This window comes from Ceratotherium simum, chromosome 5 (genome assembly GCF_057802395.1).
Source record: "Ceratotherium simum simum isolate JZ-2026a chromosome 5, ASM5780239v1, whole genome shotgun sequence".
Lineage (NCBI taxonomy): Eukaryota > Metazoa > Chordata > Mammalia > Perissodactyla > Rhinocerotidae > Ceratotherium > Ceratotherium simum.
In genome coordinates, this window is record NC_141904.1 from 63,237,317 (window position 1) to 63,256,802 (window position 19,486).

At 39.5% G+C, this 19,486-nt stretch overlaps 1 pseudogene; it reads right to left on the reverse strand.

Moving 5' to 3' along the window:
- The window catches only part of LOC147917064 (cadherin-related family member 3-like), a 63,305-nt pseudogene that overhangs the window by 24,378 nt on the left and 19,441 nt on the right, over nucleotides 1–19,486 (reverse strand).

The window sequence follows — 19,486 nt, forward strand, 5'->3', positions numbered from 1 at the left end:
TTCCAGGGGGCAGGGGCCAGGGAAGAACGAATAGGTGAAGCACAGAAGATTTCTAGGGCGGCGAAACTACTCTGTATGATACCATAATGGTGGATACATGTCATTATACATTTGTCCAAATCCATAGAATGTACACCACCAAAAGTGAGCCCTAATGTAAACTATGGACTCTGGGTGGTAATGATATGTCAATGTAGGTTCACCAACTGTAATATCTGTATAACTCTGGTGGGGAATGCTGATAGTGGAGGAGGCTACGCATGTGTTGGAACAGAGGGTATGTAGGAAATCTCTGTCCCTTCTGCTCAATTTTGCTGTAAACCCAAAACTGCTCTAAAAAATAAAGTCTATTAAAAAAAAGCCAATCTCTATTTTAAAACCTAGACTGGTTATTGTTAACATTGGAGAGTCATGGAATTTCTTTGGTAATCTGAAGGCTAAGGGTCTTTTCCCTCAGGGACCCTTGAAGCAATGCTCAGACCCTCTGCTCCAGATTACAATTTATCAGCTAGGAGATAATTAGAAAACTGTGAACTATTTAACTTCTACATAAAGACTCATCATAATGCTCCTTTAACTCTAGAACTCCCTAGAGCTAGAAGACCACCACACAACTGGGAGAATATGAAGGGAGGAAAGAAGTTATGGTAATGCGGCTCTATCAACAAAAGATTACTCAGAAGTCAATATTGAGCGCTCCTGAAACGATAACAGAAGTCCATGGGGCAGGGGATGGGGGACCAGGATCCTGTTTACAATATTTCAATTTAGATGCATTTTATCTGTGATTGTCTGGTCGTATATTGTAAGATTCAACTGTGTTATGTTCCAGAACTAGGATATAAATAGGTGTGCATTTATTTTACAGAGAGCTTAAGAACTTGTTCAAAACTGCATGGTGAGGCAAAGAACTGAAATCCAAATACATGGGCTTTCTATTTCCTAGTCTCTCGTCAGAACAATTGTCTAATGAATGTAGTTGTCTGCCAAGGAAATAAGCTGATGTGAAGTAGTGTGGGTTCTACCCACTGATGTGCCGGCAAATGTTTAACAACCAGCTCCCTGGAAACAAAATGGTGTGTGTGTGTGTGTGCGTAAGTGCATGTGTGAATACATATCCACATAAATACATAAGCTTATTATAAATTTTACTCATATAAAAGAAGTATAGCATAAAATTTACAAATAATAATAAAATATATAATACTCTTTATTGTGAATTCCCATATAGAATTGCGGATCGCTTTCACTGATTTTTACCAAAGTCTCCCATCCACAACCATACTATGATTGCAACTGACAAATGAGGGTAATTCCAACATAAACGTTAGTTGATGTTTTCCTTTAAGTTAAAGAGTAAGGTGAAAGTAAAACAATGTCAGAGCTTCGTTACTTCATCAATGATGGCAATGACTTCTTTGCTGAATTGGATAATAGTTTTTGATTGCTAGAAGAATACTTCCACAATTTTTGTGATACAGTGATAGCTTCAGATACAACAGACTTTTAAGCTTAATCTGCATTATTAATATTTTCTCTATCACTTTCTTAAGTCTAGATGACCAAAAAATAATGAATCAAGTCCTGATATGTCGTATTTGGCTATTTCCCTGGTGTAAATACTCCCATCATAGCCAGTTTTAAGCAATGAGCATAATGACACTATGTTAAGAAGAGCTATATATACCATTATATATATAGATTTTCACCTTGCAGATCAAATAGGTGTAAATAACATCAAGGGTACAGATAACAGTAAAAAGTACAACATAATTAAGAAGTGCTGAGCTTTGAGTATTTAATTTTGTTTTTAATATAATTTATGTAACTAAGTTTATATCATTTTATTTTAATGACAATTATTAATAATTAGGTCATAAAATTCCTGAAAATTTAACAATTGGCCCTTGTAAGCCAGTATGATTTGACTCCAGCACACAATTGGTTCCATCCATCCCTTAAAGCGTTCAAACCAAGCCTGGAGGACCCACCATCCAGAGATGCTGAGGAAGGGATGTATTCCTCTCTTGAATGACAGAAGATGCAAGTATTACCTCTGCTGTCACTTCCAAATCTAATGTGCTTTGGTTTATGCTAGCAAATATGTTCTAATTCATGGCTGAGATAGGACCTTGACCAAAATCTTGACTCTGGACCTAAAATCTGACCTCAGATGTTCACGGGATTTAAATTGCATGGACAATGACCACATTGTCCCTACCCTCTTTACACTTGGACCTAATTTAGAGGCGAGAGGGAAGAGAAATGGAAAAAAAATTAATACCATGTGTATTTTGTCCATTACAAAAATCCTAGATCTGACATCAAATTTCCAGGGAGCCTTTGGGGAACCATCAGGATGATACACTGAGAGCATTACTAGTGAAAATGAACTTCTCTGTAGATCTGGAGCCCTGCAATGCTCCCTCCTCACCTGCTTGTGTTTTGTCAACTTACATGCTCTTTTCCATTGGTCACTCCTTTGAGATCTGGGAGGAGTTCCCTTGTGCCTGCTTTAATACCACAGAAGTGAGGGGTCTCTTACCTCCTAATGTTTCCAGGACGGAGAATGAATAGTGTGCAGCTTTAAACACAGGGCTGAAATCGTTGACAGGAGCAATCTCTACAATGATTGTCACAGTTACTGGAAAATTGAACAGTAAATAAACGCTTTGTTGTGGTGGCGGTTTTATTCTACAAATGAGCTAAATGTGCCCCCAGGAACAGGCTTAGTGGAGAATTTTGAAACTATGATGGGATTCTCTCTGCTCCCAAATGATCCGTGTTCCCAGACTCTCCATTCTCAAGGAACACAAATGAATTCTAGTGCTAGCCAAAGCAATTAGTCAAAGATCTATAATGTACTACATGCCATATATTATTTTATACAGTAGGGATATATCTGTATGTGTATATATACATCATATATAAATGTATAATTACATATTTTACACCAGAAAGTTTATTGTATTTTTCATAAGTATAATCTCTTCCACTAGAGAGTTTGTTGGGGTATCCTCTCAAACCAGCGTATGACATTCTATATGCTGCTTTTAATATATATTCCAGGAGGTGGAATGGAAAGAGACTCAGAAAACCCACGTTCAAGGATTGGCTTTGTCATGTGCTCTGTGACCTTAAAACTAGCTTAACTTCTCAGAGGTCCAGGTTCGTCATCCATAAAAAAGGAATAACATCAGTTTCAATATCCTACTTCACAGTGTGTACGTGAGGACAAAACGAGATCATGCCCAAGGTTTTTTCACACTGTAAAAGTTTAAGTAAAACGTAATTATTACATTTTATTCATCTCAGTCAGATGTCTGTATATTGTGTGTCATACAAAAGAAATTCTATATTTCATACCCACAAACTCAAACTAGCTTATCAGAAAGTTGTCGAAAAGAAGGAATTTGACAGTCAAACATAAAAGCAAGCAAATTGCAAAAAGGGAAAGTTTTTATAATAAAAATTAAATAATAATTAACATTTACAGTGCAAGGCACGGATTCAGCATGAGTATTATTGTCCTCGTTTTACAGATGAGAAAACTGAGGTTCACAGAGTTAAGTTCTTTGCCAAAGGTTATAAAGCTGGTAAGTCGCTGTGTGGGTCTTGCACTAAGTTGTGTCTACCAACATCTCCCAAAATGTCTCCTCTGAAACCCTAATATGTCAAATGCAAAATGTTAAGTTAAACAAAGATTAAAAAGTTTCTTTATGGCAAGACTTCTTAGGGTTTCTCATACGTCATTATGTATTTTGAATCTCCAGCTATGCATTGCTCCCTAAACTTATTTGATCATGGACTTCGTCTTTCATGGGTTATTTTGTAGAAATCATATTCTGAAGAATGCTTATTTATTGTGTCTCCTGAAAATCCATGCCAGATGTGTCAAACAAAAAAATTTAATCTGGGATCCATAGAAACTTCACTTCATAGAATCTGTGACATTCTTTATATTTTGAGATATATTTTGTGTATTTTTCTAGGAATAGGGTCTATAGCTTTCATCAGCATCTCAAAGGTATCCATGACCCCCAAGAAAGGTTAAGAAGCACTGCTCTACAGAGACAGATGATTTATGTGAAAGCCTCTACATTTCCTTCAATAAATTTCATTTATGTCCTATAAGAGCAGGTGTCGTTTACAGCTTGGCCATACTATGATTTTTATTGCACCCATAAAGACTCAAAATTGTGCTAATTAGCTGGCCTATAAAAATACACCGAACCACGTGTGGGGGGTTACAAGCATCCTTATGAGCAGTTGCAGTGAATACTTTGGTGTGTGAGGGCCAGAGAGGATGTGGATTTATTACTGTAAGAGATTTGTTTTTTCTCTCCATATTGGAGAAAGGCTCAAATCTGGTGAGAGGAGTGGATTCTTTTTGATTAGTTAGGCCATCAGGATAAGTAACTTTAAGAAGAAAAAGCATTCTGCTTAAAAGGTCACTTGGGCTATGTAACAGCTTTTGCATGAAACTCCACCAGTGAGGAGCAGAGAAAACACGAGAACATTGCTGGGCATACTGTCATGCTTGGGTCCCTGTCCCGTACGTATCACTTCTCCACAGAGTTGGGTCACTGAAGTCTACAAATCACATTTGGAAACTCGGCCTCATTAAAACTCATATCAGCTAGTCAAGAGAGATTTAAAGAGTCCTAGATCTATTTCTTAAAGTTCAGCATTAAATTCTCTTTGGTTGCAACCTATAGATGCATACTAACATTCCACTCTCCTATATCCATGACAAAGTACTCTTTCCAGCTGCTTCCAGGTTTAACCTCAGGATCCTTCTCAATTCAATGATCCAGGCAAACACCACCAATTGATCAGGAGAGGAAGAGAGGCACAAGAGAGGAAATCCAAATGCCACCCCTATTCTAGGCTCTCCCTTACCAAGCATTGAAATTCTACTGCTAAGCCTGTGTTCTCCACCCAAACATCCACACCTTCTTGGACACCTTTGATGCCAGTACCCGCTAGATCACTTATTACCATACTTTCCAGCTACAACAGACACTTGGCATTAATAATAGATGTATCTAGAAATTTTTGTGAATCCCTATTTTCACAAATACCTCCATGGCAACAAATTCATTCTTAAAATGTGGTGATGTGTAGTTGAACAAGTAAATGATCCCTTGGGCCACCTAATGTGTATTATTATTTGTACAACAATAAGCAGAGAGAAGCAGGTATCAGGTGGTTGACTAAGCTCACTCACTAGCTGAGCACTGTGCTCTGGCTCCACAACACACAATTCAAATCTGTGCCTCAGGGTGTTTTGCAATTAGCAAAACCATGACTGTTAGTTAAATCCACAAATGCAAGAGATTTATGACCATGCAATCTGGGTGGACTTAATCTCAGTGCTCTAAAGGCCCATTCTAGCACAGGTTGACTCAAGATGGTGGGATTGTTATGGGAAGACCAAATGGCAGAGAGGGGTGACCACTCTGCATTTTCATGAATGGAACGAGCAGTGGAACTTGGCAAGTGTCCCATGGTTTGCATTAATAATGGCTCTAACTATATCATGTAAAATAATTCAAATAAAATACCAAAAAAAGCATACAATTACCTATATGTTTGGACTACATGTTACCCATGTTACTGGCTCTTTCCAAATAGGAAATGTCTGGCATTACTAAGTGCTATGGACTGACTATTTATGTCCCTCCAAAATTCATGTGTTGAAATTCCCCCAATGTGATGGTATTAGGAGGGAGGGTGCCTTTGGCAGATAATTAGGTCATAATGATAGAACCCTCATGAACGGGATTAGCACCCTTATCAAAGAGACTCCAGAGAGCTCCCTTGCCCCTTCTGCCATATGAGGTCACAGTGAGAATACGGACATCTAAGAACCAGGAAGCAGGCCCACACCACACACCAGATCTACCAGTGCATTGATCTCAGGCTTTCCCACCTCCAGAACTGTGAGAAATAAATAACTGTTGTTATTAAGCCACCCAGTCTATGGTATTTTGTTACAGCAGCCCGAATGGACTAAGAAACAAGATATCAAGTCATTTAAGTATCAAGCATAAAGGTTGAGATCTACACAGCCCCTGCCATTTCTAGCTCCAAGGATCTCTAGCCAGAGCTGTGTTTAAGAATTATGTTTTCCAGGGGCTGCCTGGTGGCGCAGCGGTTAAATGCGCGAGCTCCGCTGCGGCAGCCCAGGGTTCGCAGGTTCAGATCCCGGGTGTGCACCAACACACTGCTTGTCAAGCCATGCTGTGGCGGTGTCCCATATAAAGTAGAGGAAGATGGGCATGGATGTTAGCCCAGGGCCAGTCTTCCTGAAGAAAAAAGGGGACGATTGGCATCAGATGTTAGCTCAGGGCTAGTCCTCCTCACCAAAAAAAAAAAAAAAGAATTAAGTATTCCTTAAGGAGCTGCTAAGAGGTAAAAAAGATTTCCCAGATCTAATGATAACTTCCAACATGAGACTATTTAATTCTCCTCTTCCTCCCTTGTTTAACTTAACAAAACTGTCCCAAATGTATTTTAAAATCTAAAGTGAAGAGTCTAAAGAAAAGGCACTTGCTGCTCCTTGAAAAGCTTATCAAGCTTACCTGTGTGGGAGGGACATAGGTCATCAAACACTGAAATCATTGTTTCATACATACATCCAGTTGCAACTATCTCTGGGTTTTCATAATCCAATTCTTTAGCAACCTTGTAGAACAACATTATTTCAGGTGAAAGAATTGACTTTTTTTTAATGTACATGTTGTAAGTAATAAATCTGGAAAAGACAAGTATATGGCCATTTTCATTTAATAAAGATGGCATCAGAATATGCCTGGATCTAGTCAAAGACTGACACATAGATGTAAGCATTTTGGTGGAACAAAGGGAGACCTTTAATCTCCTTCCAGAGTGGCTTATTTTTAGACAAAGTTTCCTGGCATAGTAGAAGAAAAGCATGGGTCATATCTTATCTTCACTGAAAGCTAATTGTGCGACCTTAGGCAAAATATTTAAAAAGATAAAATATTTTGAAAGTACTTTATAAGTGATAAAGCACTATAACAAATGTAGTTATTCCCATTATGACAAGTCAATCACCATTTAAAAAATATTTATTGAGGGCCGGCCCCATGGCTTAGCAGTTAAGTGCGCGAGCTCTGCTACTGGTGGCCTGGGTTTGGATCCCGGGCGTGCAAGGGCGCACCGCTTCTCCGGCCATGCTGAGGCCGTGTCCCACATACAGCAACTAAAAGGATGCACAACTATGACATACAACTATCTACTGGGGCTTCGGGGGAAAAAAAGGAGGAGGATTGGCAATAGATGTTAGCTCAGAGCCAGTCTTCCTCAGCAAAAAAAAAAAAAGAGGAGGATTAGCATGGATGTTAGCTCAGGGTTGATCTTCCTCACACACAAAAATATATATATATAGAGAGAGAGAGAGTACAAATTAAGTACCAGGTATAGTTGTAGGTATTAGAGATATAGCAATCAACAATATGATCCCACGGCAGGAACTTGAAGACAGTCATAATATAATAGCATTGGCGTGAATCTCAGTTGGCATTAATTGGAATGGGTCAATACGACACCAAGTATCCAGGCGTTTGGGAACAACTACATTTTTAAAAATTTATTTATCTCATTCATTCGTTCATTCATCCACTAAGGTTACTGAGTACTCACTATGCACAAAGCACTATAGGAGGGGTTGGTACACAAAAATGAACCACTCAGAAACATATGTAAAGCTATAGTCTAATGAGAAAAGACAAACAATTAAATAGGCAGTTAGAGTCTAATAAGTGTTCTGATAGGGGAAGTAGAACTTATAATGTGAGCTCATAACAGTGAGAACCAAGCTAGTTATGGTAACAAAAGAAAGCTTGTTGGAATAAGTGACATTTAAGATTTAAAGGATAATTATGAAAATGTAGAAATTAATTAGAGTTGGGTGATGGGTGGAGGGAGTCATCCAGAAATAGAGCAAGCATATGTGAAGGCCCAAATGCTGGTTAGCATCATGTTTACAAAACTTCCATCTTTATCCAAACTCCATTTTTAAAAATGACAGTTTGGCATTGCATTTCAAAATGAACATCAACCCAGGAAACCTCTTGGCTGAGTGCCTCAGCTTCCAAAACTCACAACATATGCAAAAACTCAGCTTGTAGTTTGTGAAATTTGTCGAGAAAATTTAGGGTTAGGACCAAAGCAAGAGATAGGTCCTTAATGGCTTCCTCGGCCACATTTCTGGCTTAGGTGGAGTGTTTGGTGATGTTTGGGTTAAGGGACAATTAGCTGACAAATCAGCTAACAGGGATTGGCACTTTGAAATAAGGATCTGTGGAAATTAGGAGTTAGGAGGGATTTCTTCCAAGGCAGAATCTCGTCTTGGGAAGGCAAAAACCTTACTGTGTCCATCCTCTACCAATGGAAAGTTTAGAATTTCAAGAGGATGACGGAGGAGCTGATCTACCACTCCCAGTGCCAAGAGAATGAGCCATCACCACACATGTCATCACATAGACTTATCTCTGAGGAAATCAGCGTGATTTTTAGCCTCTGATTCATTTTCCCAGCTAAATAGGATGTTAAGTTATTTTGTGCTCATTACAAAAGGGAGAAAATGATGGCTGGTAGCAAGATAATGGACTTGCCCAAATGCCTTCCAGCAAGACAGCAGAGGAGGCCCGATTCCTCTCTGCTGTGTCAGAGCTCCTTTTGCTGAATCTACCAACACTACGCTAACTGTGGCCATGAAATGACTCCAGCCTCTTGGGAAAGCTCCCTGGAAATACAGCAACTGGTGCTCACCTGGATGAAATTTTCAGCATTTGGCGCTTGCTCAAAGAGTTGTCCAGAACCAATTGGCCCCAAGCTCAGGGCATAATGGATCATGTCAGGAGACTCGTCAAGGTAGTGACACAAGAATTTTGCAACTACTGTATCTTTTGCAATCATCTCTTTGCCTGTATACCTGTTTTATTTTTTAAGAAGAAAAAGCACTTTAGATGGATAGCTTTTAAAAATGTCATGCTTTTCCCATAAATATCCACTAGTTTGGATAATGCATATGTGGGACTGCCCTATTTATCCCGGTGCAGACGGTCCAGCTTTGGAGCATCATCTGGGAAGCCATTTCCTAAAAGGTGGTATGAATTTGGTAAGACTTTCCGCATCTGGGAATATTTCTTTTCTGCACCGAGCTGGGTACTTGTTCAGAAGTCTTTCAGGGACATCACCTCAATGGAAAAGACATGAGTGGGAATCAGATAATCCTCTGAGATTGTTTCAATCTGGAGCATCGGTTTGGTGTCGTCAAGAGGGACATTCCTTACCATTCTATAGTCACAGCAGACTTACTTACACCTTTGTATGTTCACCCACTTCTTCACTGGGCTCTCTCTACCCCAAATGCTCACTCTTAAGTCTTCAACCTCTAAATCCTACTCACTCTTCAAAGACTCACATAGATTTCACTCCTCTAGGAAGCTCCCCTGAATACTCTAGTCCCACATGTTCTTCCTCTTAACAGTTAAAGCACAACACATACAACTTAATTTAAATCATCTTGTATTTTCTATTGTTGTTTTATATGTATTCATCTTATCACCCTAACAGGATGCAACCTCCTTACAGCAAATGAGCACAGCAAATACTCCTCCTGTCACCTCCAAGGGCTACAGCATTGGGTGCAGCATGTGGTAGAAGTTTGGTTAATTAACTAGGATCCTCCTGGGGGAAGAAGAAGGAAAAAGAGAAGGAGTATAAAGATAGCATTTACTGAGTGTATGCCAACTCCTGTACAGGATAAATTCCAAGCTTGTTGTATTTGATCATTATAACAATGCTATGAGGCAGGTGCAATTATCATCACCATTTGGAAGGTAGAGTAACTGAGGCCAAAACAAGACCACATGAGTAGTAATTATCAGAGGCTAGGTTTTATTTCTCATTAGATAATCAGGAATAAAGTTTAGGAAACATGGGGGCAGCTGACCAATGAGGAATCGAGAGATTGGAGTGGGGGGCAGGGGAGAGATAGAAGAGTGACAGAAATGTAGGTTCGGAGGCTGCGCTTCAAAGAATAAAAATAGCCACACTGACAGGAATACAACCCCATAATCCCTTATCCAAATTCCATAATCCAAAAGCTCTGAAACAGAATTTTCTCATAATTTATTTGGCACTAAAACCTGACCTGACCTTAAATTTTTGATGTCCAAACATTACCTGAACTGTCAGATCTTTCTTTGTCTCACTGAGTATGAGTGAGTAATGCTTCACTGCAGAGATATTCATGGGTTTGAATTTGGGGTACTTGCATAATATATGGTATATACACCATATTACCTTTCTAAAATTCAAAAAAAATGTTTATCCTGAAACATATCCAGTGCCAAGGGTTTCAGATAATGGATATGGAACTGTGATAAATAGTATTTACGAAACAGCACATGCTCAGCACTGTGCTCAGAATGTTGCATAAATTATCCCATTTATTCTTCACAAACACCCTAAAGAGTAAGTCTCATTGTTATCCCATTTTATAAAGAAAGAAACTGAAGATCAAAGGGCTCAAGTAAATTACCCAGGATCACACAGCTAATAAGTGATAGAAATAGGATTCCAAGCCAAGTTTGTGACTCCAAAATGGAAGCTTTTAATAACTTACTATCAGATCCAGGAAACCCAGTTTTCAACAGGTCATTTCCAAGGACTAGAATATGAGACCGAAGAAGAGTCAATTTGATGATACCACATGTCCAGTTGAGCCAATAAATATAGCAATACTTCTGCTCTCCTCTCACTCTGAATTCTTAAGTCTGCTCACCCGTCTCAGCTCACCTAATCAGATACCAATCACAGAAAGGTGAGCTGTCATTAACGACACAGATATAGGCAGTCACTGGAATTGCCACACACCGCTGGAAATGATCACAAGCCTTAATGGATAAGGACTGAACACGTGCAAACCCAGCTTTCTCCACATCAAGGCAGGCAGCAGTAACCACGGTCCCAGGCTCTGTAACAAAACAGCACATCTTGCTGCAAACTGGCCCATGCTGTCATTTTCAAAATTACTTCATTACATAGGGAAGGAAAAAATTAAGTGTGAATTATGCTCCATTCATTAGAATTAAGAAACTGATTCAAAATATAGGCACAGTGTGTAATTGTTTATCACCTAAATACTCTCATTAATCATATGGTGTTAGCTGGTATCAAAAACAAAAAGGGAAGACTTTGTGGAAAAGGAGCCCCTTATTTTAGGCCTTGCAGGATATGTAGGATAAGGACATGGTGGTGAGTGGGGGGAGATCATTCCCAGCAGAGAGAACATCATAAATGAAAACGCAGTAATGAGACCATGACTCACTGGACTGCCTTCCACCCAATGCATCCATCCATTCATTCAACGAACATTTATGGAGTGCCAATCATGTGCCAGGAATTGTGCTGAGGACTGTATACACGACAATGAAGTCCCTGCCTTTATGGAATTTACAATCCGGGCCGGGAGACAAACACCAGACGATTGTAAAAAAGAAAAAAAATTTAAATAGATATATTATTAAGGAAATGAAAACTGTGATGTGATAAAAATAATGTCTAATGGTCAGGTCCTGAAAAACGCAAGGACAGAGGTCCCGTGGCAGGCAGAGGTCTGGCTGCAGTGTAATGGACATGGGGAGACAAGGAACAGGATGAGGTTGGAGAGAGAGGCAAGGACCAGAGAAAACAGCGGCTTGGGGCTGAGATGAGAAGTCTGGATTGCATTCCAAATGCAAAGGAAAATTACAGGAGGATTTCACGTGGAGGAGGAATATGATCAAATTTGACTTAAAAAAAAATTTATTCCAGATGCTCTGCTGAGACTACGGGAGGGGGTAAGTGTGTAAGCGGAAGCCCAGTTAAGAGATCTGTGCAGCAATTCAGGTAAGAAGGGATGGTGGCTATCTTTATTGGGGCTCCCCCAGAAGCGGAACTGGAGATGAAGATATGAGTGCAAGTAGTTTATTTGGGAAGTGATCCAGAGCAACGTGGTATAGGGGTAGCGAGACAGAGAAGGGATGGCTGCCAATAAAAAGTGTATTATCAAGCAAGTTACCACTGTGGGCAACTAGAGCTTAATGGCACGGGGGAACTCTGAAGCCAGTGCAAAACACACACTGGAGATTGTCCCATGCCTGGGGCAAAGAGCTGTTCTTCAGATATTGGTTGAGAGCTTTTGGGAGTGGGTAGTATTTTCCCAACACTTTGAACATGCTGTTTGTGGAGGAGGAGTAGGGCAGATGTCAGACCCCAAATAACCCCTCAAGCAAAGAAATGCAGATACTGGCTGTTGGAAGTCAGGCCACTGAAATGTTAAGGCCTGAGGAGTTACGGGCGGGACACTGACAGCATCTGCTACAGTGGTTTAAACCTGCAGGTGTGCTAAAGATGACTACCTATCTTCTCTACTCAGCCCCAGAAGAACCTTACATATCACGTAATCTGATCCGCCCCCAACCTCAGCCACAGCTGATTGGATGAGAAGTGAATGACTGACGATAGAATGTCGAATCAGATTCTCTCTCACAAAAATTAAGACCTGAAGCAGAGAAGAGTGATTTAGATCTGAGAAGATGAGCGGGAAGGTCATGTAGAGTGGAGAGCTAAAGCAGTCATTTTGTAGCAGCCACAAGTTAGTTCATCAGTGGGCAAGGAATTGTGTCTTGCAGAGAGTTAGTCAACAGATATTTATCAAGCATCTACTATGTGCTTCTTGTAGGGGTTCTGAAAATGAAGACAATCCAATACCTACCCTCAAGAAACTCAGTCTTACAGAGGAGTCATAATATAAACAGATGAAAATAATAGCATATAAGAGAGAAAATTTGCTGAGAACAATTCTCAACCTACCCTTGTCAACTGCAAAGTAAACATTCCATGGATCTAGTTCAAAGGTTAAATCTCCCAAATTGTCTTCATCAGTTGCCTGGCATGCTCCAACCGTTTTCCCAATCAGAATTTCTTCATCCAGTGTGATGTTGACTTTATTGTGCAGAGTTGAGTTTATAGAAGTAACACTCAAGACAGCATTTTCAATATTGAATAAAATTGTTTTAAAAGAAAAGACTATCAGAGTGGTATTTGCTTGGTGTGTACTCTCTTCCACCCCTTATGGTTGGCGGAGGGGTAGGGGATAGAGGTAGTGATGATGAAAGTGGAAACTCTGACTATGATGTTAACAGCTAACCTGTTTATTGAGCACTTCCCCAGTTCGGACACAACACTAAGCACTTTTCACGTGTTTTCTCATTTATTCCTCACAGTAGCCCCAGGAAGTAGGTATCATTTTGTCCCCATTTGACAGATGTGGAACCTGAGATTTTAAGAAAGTGACTTTCAGAAGTAATTAGCAAAGTGGCCTATCAGGCCCTAAAGACTGTATGCTTCACCACGATGCTCTTATCCCCCTATAGTCAGAACCAGTTTCTTAAAATTGCTGTCCCCCCAATATGGGTTTATAAACTTCCTGGTGATAATTTTAACCAGAATTTTCCTTGAGGGTAGTGAAAGATAATTCAGCCCCCCAGGCATTAAGAATATATTGCACTAATAACACCTATTCTATTGCAATTCCAATACATTTTATACTTCAAAACTATTTTTCTTTCAGTTTTTAAGAAAGCTTTTTGTTTAGAATCTTACATTTAAGTGATTCTTTACATCTTACTTGTTTATTTTCCTTCTCAGCACAAAAAAAAAAAAAGGACAAAAGAGAAGAAAACCATTCCGTTCTAATGGAAATTTACCTAATGAATTTTAGAGACTATGATTTCATATTCATTTTTCAAGGTCAAGTTAAAAGAATATGTTTTATTTCCTTACCTGCAGGTAAGAATGGTGTCCTTAGTGTTAACATTGATGAGGAAAATCTTTAGATTCCTAGCGGAAAACAGTACTCCAGGATCAACCCCTTTAATAACTAGTGAGAAACTGAAAGTGTAGCGACAGGAAAGACAGCTAAGATTTTATAGTAACTAACAGGCTTTCACAGAAATAGAATCTATTGGGCTTAACTGACCAGTTAAAACAATTGATTCATTTAGTGAAAATGTCAGTCAAATCAGTAATTTTAACAGTTGGAAATGACTGATATTTTGTTAGGAACCAAATTAGTCAAATCAGTTGAACGGACAGGCAGGAACTTAGAAAAGTCTGTTAATCCCTATCAATAATAAAAAAGCAAAAGGAACTCCTTAGCATGGTAGAGCAAGCAAAGCTATGGCTATGGATTCCCACACTTAAACATTGACTTTTCAATATCAAAAACCGACAAATGCAAAGGAAAAGCTTTAAGAACACTTCAAAACAACTTAATGACTATGAGGAAATACAGTAGTGCCCCCTTATCCTTGGTTTCGCTTTCCACGGTTTCAGTTACCCATGGTTCCCCACTGTCCAGAAGCAGATGATCCTCCTTCTGACATATTGTCAGAAGGTCAATAGTAGCCTAATGCTAGGTCACAATGTCTACGTCATTCACCTCACTTCAACTCATCATGTAGGCATTTTATCATTTCACATCATCACAAGAAGAAGGGTGCGTACTGTACAATAAGATATTTTGAGAGAGAGAGACCACATTCACATATCTTTTATCACAGTCTGTTGTTATAATTGTTCTATTTTATTATTTGCTACTGTTGTTAATCTCTTACTGTGCCTAATTTATAAATTAAACTTTATCATAGATATGTGTGCATAGGAAAAAACATAGTACATATAGAGCTCGGTACTGTTCAAGGTTTCAGGCATCCACTGGGGGTCTTGGAATGTAACCCCCATGGATAAGGGGGACCTACTGTATTAGGAGGGTTAGATGATTAAAGGGTCTTTATTTTAGCAGAGAGGTTTATGGGTTTGAGGACTGAGAGTGCTTGAAATGGGGAAACTTAATGTATCCTAATGGAAAGATGAATGTGTACATAACCGTGATCTAGGGTCACCAACGGTCCCAATTTAGCTGGGTCTGTCCCAGTTTTAGCACTGAAAGTCCCACAAACATCCCAGGAAACTTCTCAGTCCCAGGGAAACCGGGGCAGTTGGTAATCCTTTCATAAAAAAAAAAAAATTCTACTTTAACTTGAAAGGTACTGATAATTGAGACCAAAATTACCATTTTCCTTCTATTTATTATAAAAATTAAACCAGTTCTCAATTTTCCTCTTATTTCATAACTTCTTCTATGAGAAGATGATTACTTATGAGATACCTCTTGACAAAAATCATAAAGCCAATCCACTTTTAAGAATAAAGATATTGGGCCGGCCCCGTGGCTTATGGGTTAAGTGTGTGCACTCCGCTACTGGCGGCCCGGGTTCGGATACCGGGCGCACACCAACGCACCGCTTCTCCGGCCATACTGGGGCCGCGTCCCACATACAGCAACTAGAAGGATGTGCAACTATGACATACAACTATCTACTGGGGCTTGGGGGAAAAAAAAAGGAGGAGGATTGGCAGTGGATGTTAGCTCAGAGCTGGTCTTCCTCAGCAAAAAGAGGAGGATTAGCATGAATGTTAGCTCAGGGCTGATCTTCCTCACACACACACACATACACAAAAAAAAGAATAAAGATATTTCTTTAATAATTCCGGGAAGTCTTAACTACAAGAATGGAAGGAATAAGGTGTGGGCAGGGTCCCACAGCCCTAAAGACCTCAAGTTACTTTTGGTCCAGCTGGATGCTGGAGGGTTGACAGCAAGGGAGTAAGGAAGAAATGAGCCTCTCTAACTCTTTCATTAGGATTTGAACAAGCGATTTCACAGCTCCTATGTCTCCTTTGAAGGGAGGGAATTGATGAGAATCAATGAGGCATTCCAAAATTTCCTTCATTCTCACTTAAAGGTCTGCTCAGTGACCCTAGAAGCTCTGGAGTTAAGAAGAAAATTAAGGAATGCTGTGCTCTCTATAGAACTTTAGTGAGACTCCATTGCAAAATTTTAGCCAACTAGTTGTTTTTCAAACACTACAAAGAGAGCTTCAGTTTTTCAGTGTCAGCTCCTCTAATTTCAAAGATACTGAAAAAAGGGAAAGCTTTAGTTTTCATTTATCAAGATAAAAGTTAATTTCTTAAATTCTCATTAATGACTTTTACTCTCATTTGTTAACAAATCTTAAGATTTATAAATATCTTGAACGTGCGTGATCACTTTTCCATGAGATATACCAGGCCAAAAAAGAAAAAAAAGGAAATTGTGGTGACACTATCCATTATTCCCTGAGCTACTTATGAGATCAGATAAACATGGGGCAGAAGATCTTGGAAGTAAGAGAAAATGGATAAAGAGTTTGGTGATTTCTACCCTAAAAATACATAAAGATAATACAAATTTAGGAGCAGTCTTCTCCTGCCAACTTTATGAAGCACACCCCATTTTTGAACCTGAATCTATTTTACTGAAGATGTTAGCACTTAGGATATATCCCATCCTCAGCTTTCATAATGGGGAAGAATCTTGTTATGAGAGTCAGAAGCAAGCTGACTGGAATGGCTTAAAGGTCAATTTCCCTTCCTGTAAAGGATTTTGATGCAGAACATATGACTGAAAAGGGTGGTTATAAAAACCATTATAAAAATAGCAATAATAATTATGAACCAATGGCTATCCATTGGCAGATGTAGAGGAAATAAGGAGAAAATGTCAGTCCATTAACTTTTCAAAGTTGATGGATTACATTGTAAATGAATTCTGTGGCCCAGCTATCCAGAAAGAAATCCCCACCGACTTCCACAGCATGTCAGAAACACTACCGCTGAAATCACCTTGATGCTTGGCTCTGGAGAAAGCGGGGGATGCAGAGAGATGCCAAAATAGCCACATCTAGTACCTAAACCAGCAATTGCGCAATTATAGTTTAGATGATGATTTCATATTGAAGGCAATGCCAAAAGCATCTTCGTTTGGAAGCACATTAAGGCCAGATGGGGGAAATATTCTTGAAGAGGGAAATATGAACCAAAGGGTAGGCATTTAGAGTGAATGAAAAGCCAGTAGCAGTATTTACCTTCTAGCTTCACTCTCAGAATCAAACACTGCTGTTGTAGAACTTGTTCCGATGCTGTCGATTGTGAAGCCAGAGCCCTCCAGGGAAAGGAAGTACTGTTTATTGGACAGTAAAGAGAAAGCAAAATATTATGAGACACCAACTGGTTCCCTAGCGAGATTATGCGTAGCTCCAAGAACTAGGCCTGAAATTTTGTGCTCTGGGCTACCCCTATCCTGCCCACCCTACATGTGATGAGAGCTCATTAAATGTTTGCCAATAATGATGATGATGAAATTATGCTCCATCCAACAGACTTCAGGCCAGACAACTTGCCCTTAAATATTAAAAGCGAATTTTCCTAATCTCTTACATTCAGTATATCATCTGAACATTTCTCACTTACAACACTCCAACCAAAGCCAAAACTAAATAAAAAGGAATTACGTTTAGAGAAACATGCTGACTGTTTAATGAGAAGTCAGAGATTATTTTGTTTGTTTGGTGGTACTGAAGATAGGCTTTTTGGAGGGGGCTGGGGGGACAGGGAGATGTAGAAGGGAAAAACTAAAAGACTGGGACATCTATTCATCTCATTTCATGTCACTGGTTACAGGCAATACTTTATCAAGTTGTTTTTCTTAGCATCTCGTTGACTTTCATTCATATTTCTTCCAGTTATTCTGTTAAATGCTTCAAATACACTGTCTTTTAATTCTCACAACAACTCTGTCAGAGGTACTGATATTATCCCCATTTTACAGATAGGAGCACTGAGCCTTAAAAAATTCAAGTGGCTTGCCCTCAGTCTGAGAGCTAAGTTCTTAGTCACTTTACCTAATGCCTCTCTGCTCACCATGTTGTATCCCTAAGGCAAATTTTTTGTCGAAGAGGGCAGGTGAGGTCAAGGTTTCCAAACTAGGTGAGAATCAGATGATTAGAAAAAGCCAGGGCAAAAATCCATGAGAGGATTAATATCAGGAGTTAATTACACCGAGCGCTACTGACTTAATAATTATGTAGACACAGAGATAATTTAATAGAGAAGATTAAACCCAGAAGGATTGCAAAGCAACCTAAAAATCATTTGGATAAATTAGTGACCTTTTAATTTATTGATTTTCTGATGAATCATTGTGTTCTGACTAATTTAAATTCATACCATCCATTTCTACACATATAAATAAGATGGAATTGATTTCTGCTGCTTCTGTAGAACAATGTTGTAGAATATTAGCATTCAAAAACTATAGGAAAACCCACCACGTATTTACTTTTAGGGCAAACACAGGAATAATGATGCCCATTTCATGACAGGACAGAGGATGGTCAGTGGTTCCGTCACCTGCGAGAGCTCACAAGCACTAGATCTGGTTAGATATAAATATATATCATTTTTTTAAAGACATCCCCATTTATGTTTATAGCCACTCAAGAATTTGCAGCTCCCAATTCAATTTCAGTATCACACAGTTGTCAACAATTGTTTGGGAACAACAGACATTGGGAAACTGTATTTTTATGATGTTTAATTTTTTATAAAACGAGATAGTCTTTTAAAAACATTGATGGCACTGATATGAGCAACTCCTGCCATTGTTCAGGGAAGGTCTGAGCTGGTGGTTGCTAGGCAGCCAGGGCCATCACTGGGAAAGCCACCGAAGTGAATGATGCCCTGAACAGGCAGGCAGTCTGAGAAACAAGAAATTAACTCTCTCTGGGGCCAGGCAACTTAGATCCATTTTTTCCCTGTTTTATCTGTAATAACACCATCAACTAGTAAAGAAATATCTCGGCCATAAGAATAACAATGGCAGCCCCACTCCCAGGTTCCAATGCATGACAGCAGCTTACATAGGAGAACATGTGGCAAGGGGAGGCTTCAGTCCTTCTGGATGGGATTATCTTCAAAATCCAATGTATTCCTTTCTCTAAAAGGCTTGTTCATGACTATTTGCTCTCTGAGAAGCTCGGGGATTGGAAATGTCAGAGCTGGAACTGCAGACCAAATACAATGAGGAGAGTTGGGGCCTCAGTACTTAAAGAGCAGCGACACACAAACCATGGCTGGATTCTTCTGTGTTCCTGGCATCAGTGACAACAACTGTGGTGGCTCCCAGTTTCTCTGCCCCAGATTCTGTGCTCAGCATTTTTCCTGAATTATCTCACTTCACCCTTAAAATGATGCTAGGAGACTGGTACTCTTCTCAGCCCCATCTTACAGGTGGGAAGCTGAGGCTGACAAATGTTAAGGAAATGGTCCAAGAACGCACAGATAGTGAGAGGTTAAGCTGAAACTCAAACCCAGGACTTTGTGACTCCGGGGCCGTTATGTAGTATGGCCTGTCTCATGGGAGAGTGTCTTTCTGGAGAAAGGCAGTATACATTTCTATTTGTAAAACATTATATTTAAACTTGTTTTTAAATGTTTTGGGTGGGGATTAAAGAATCTAGGT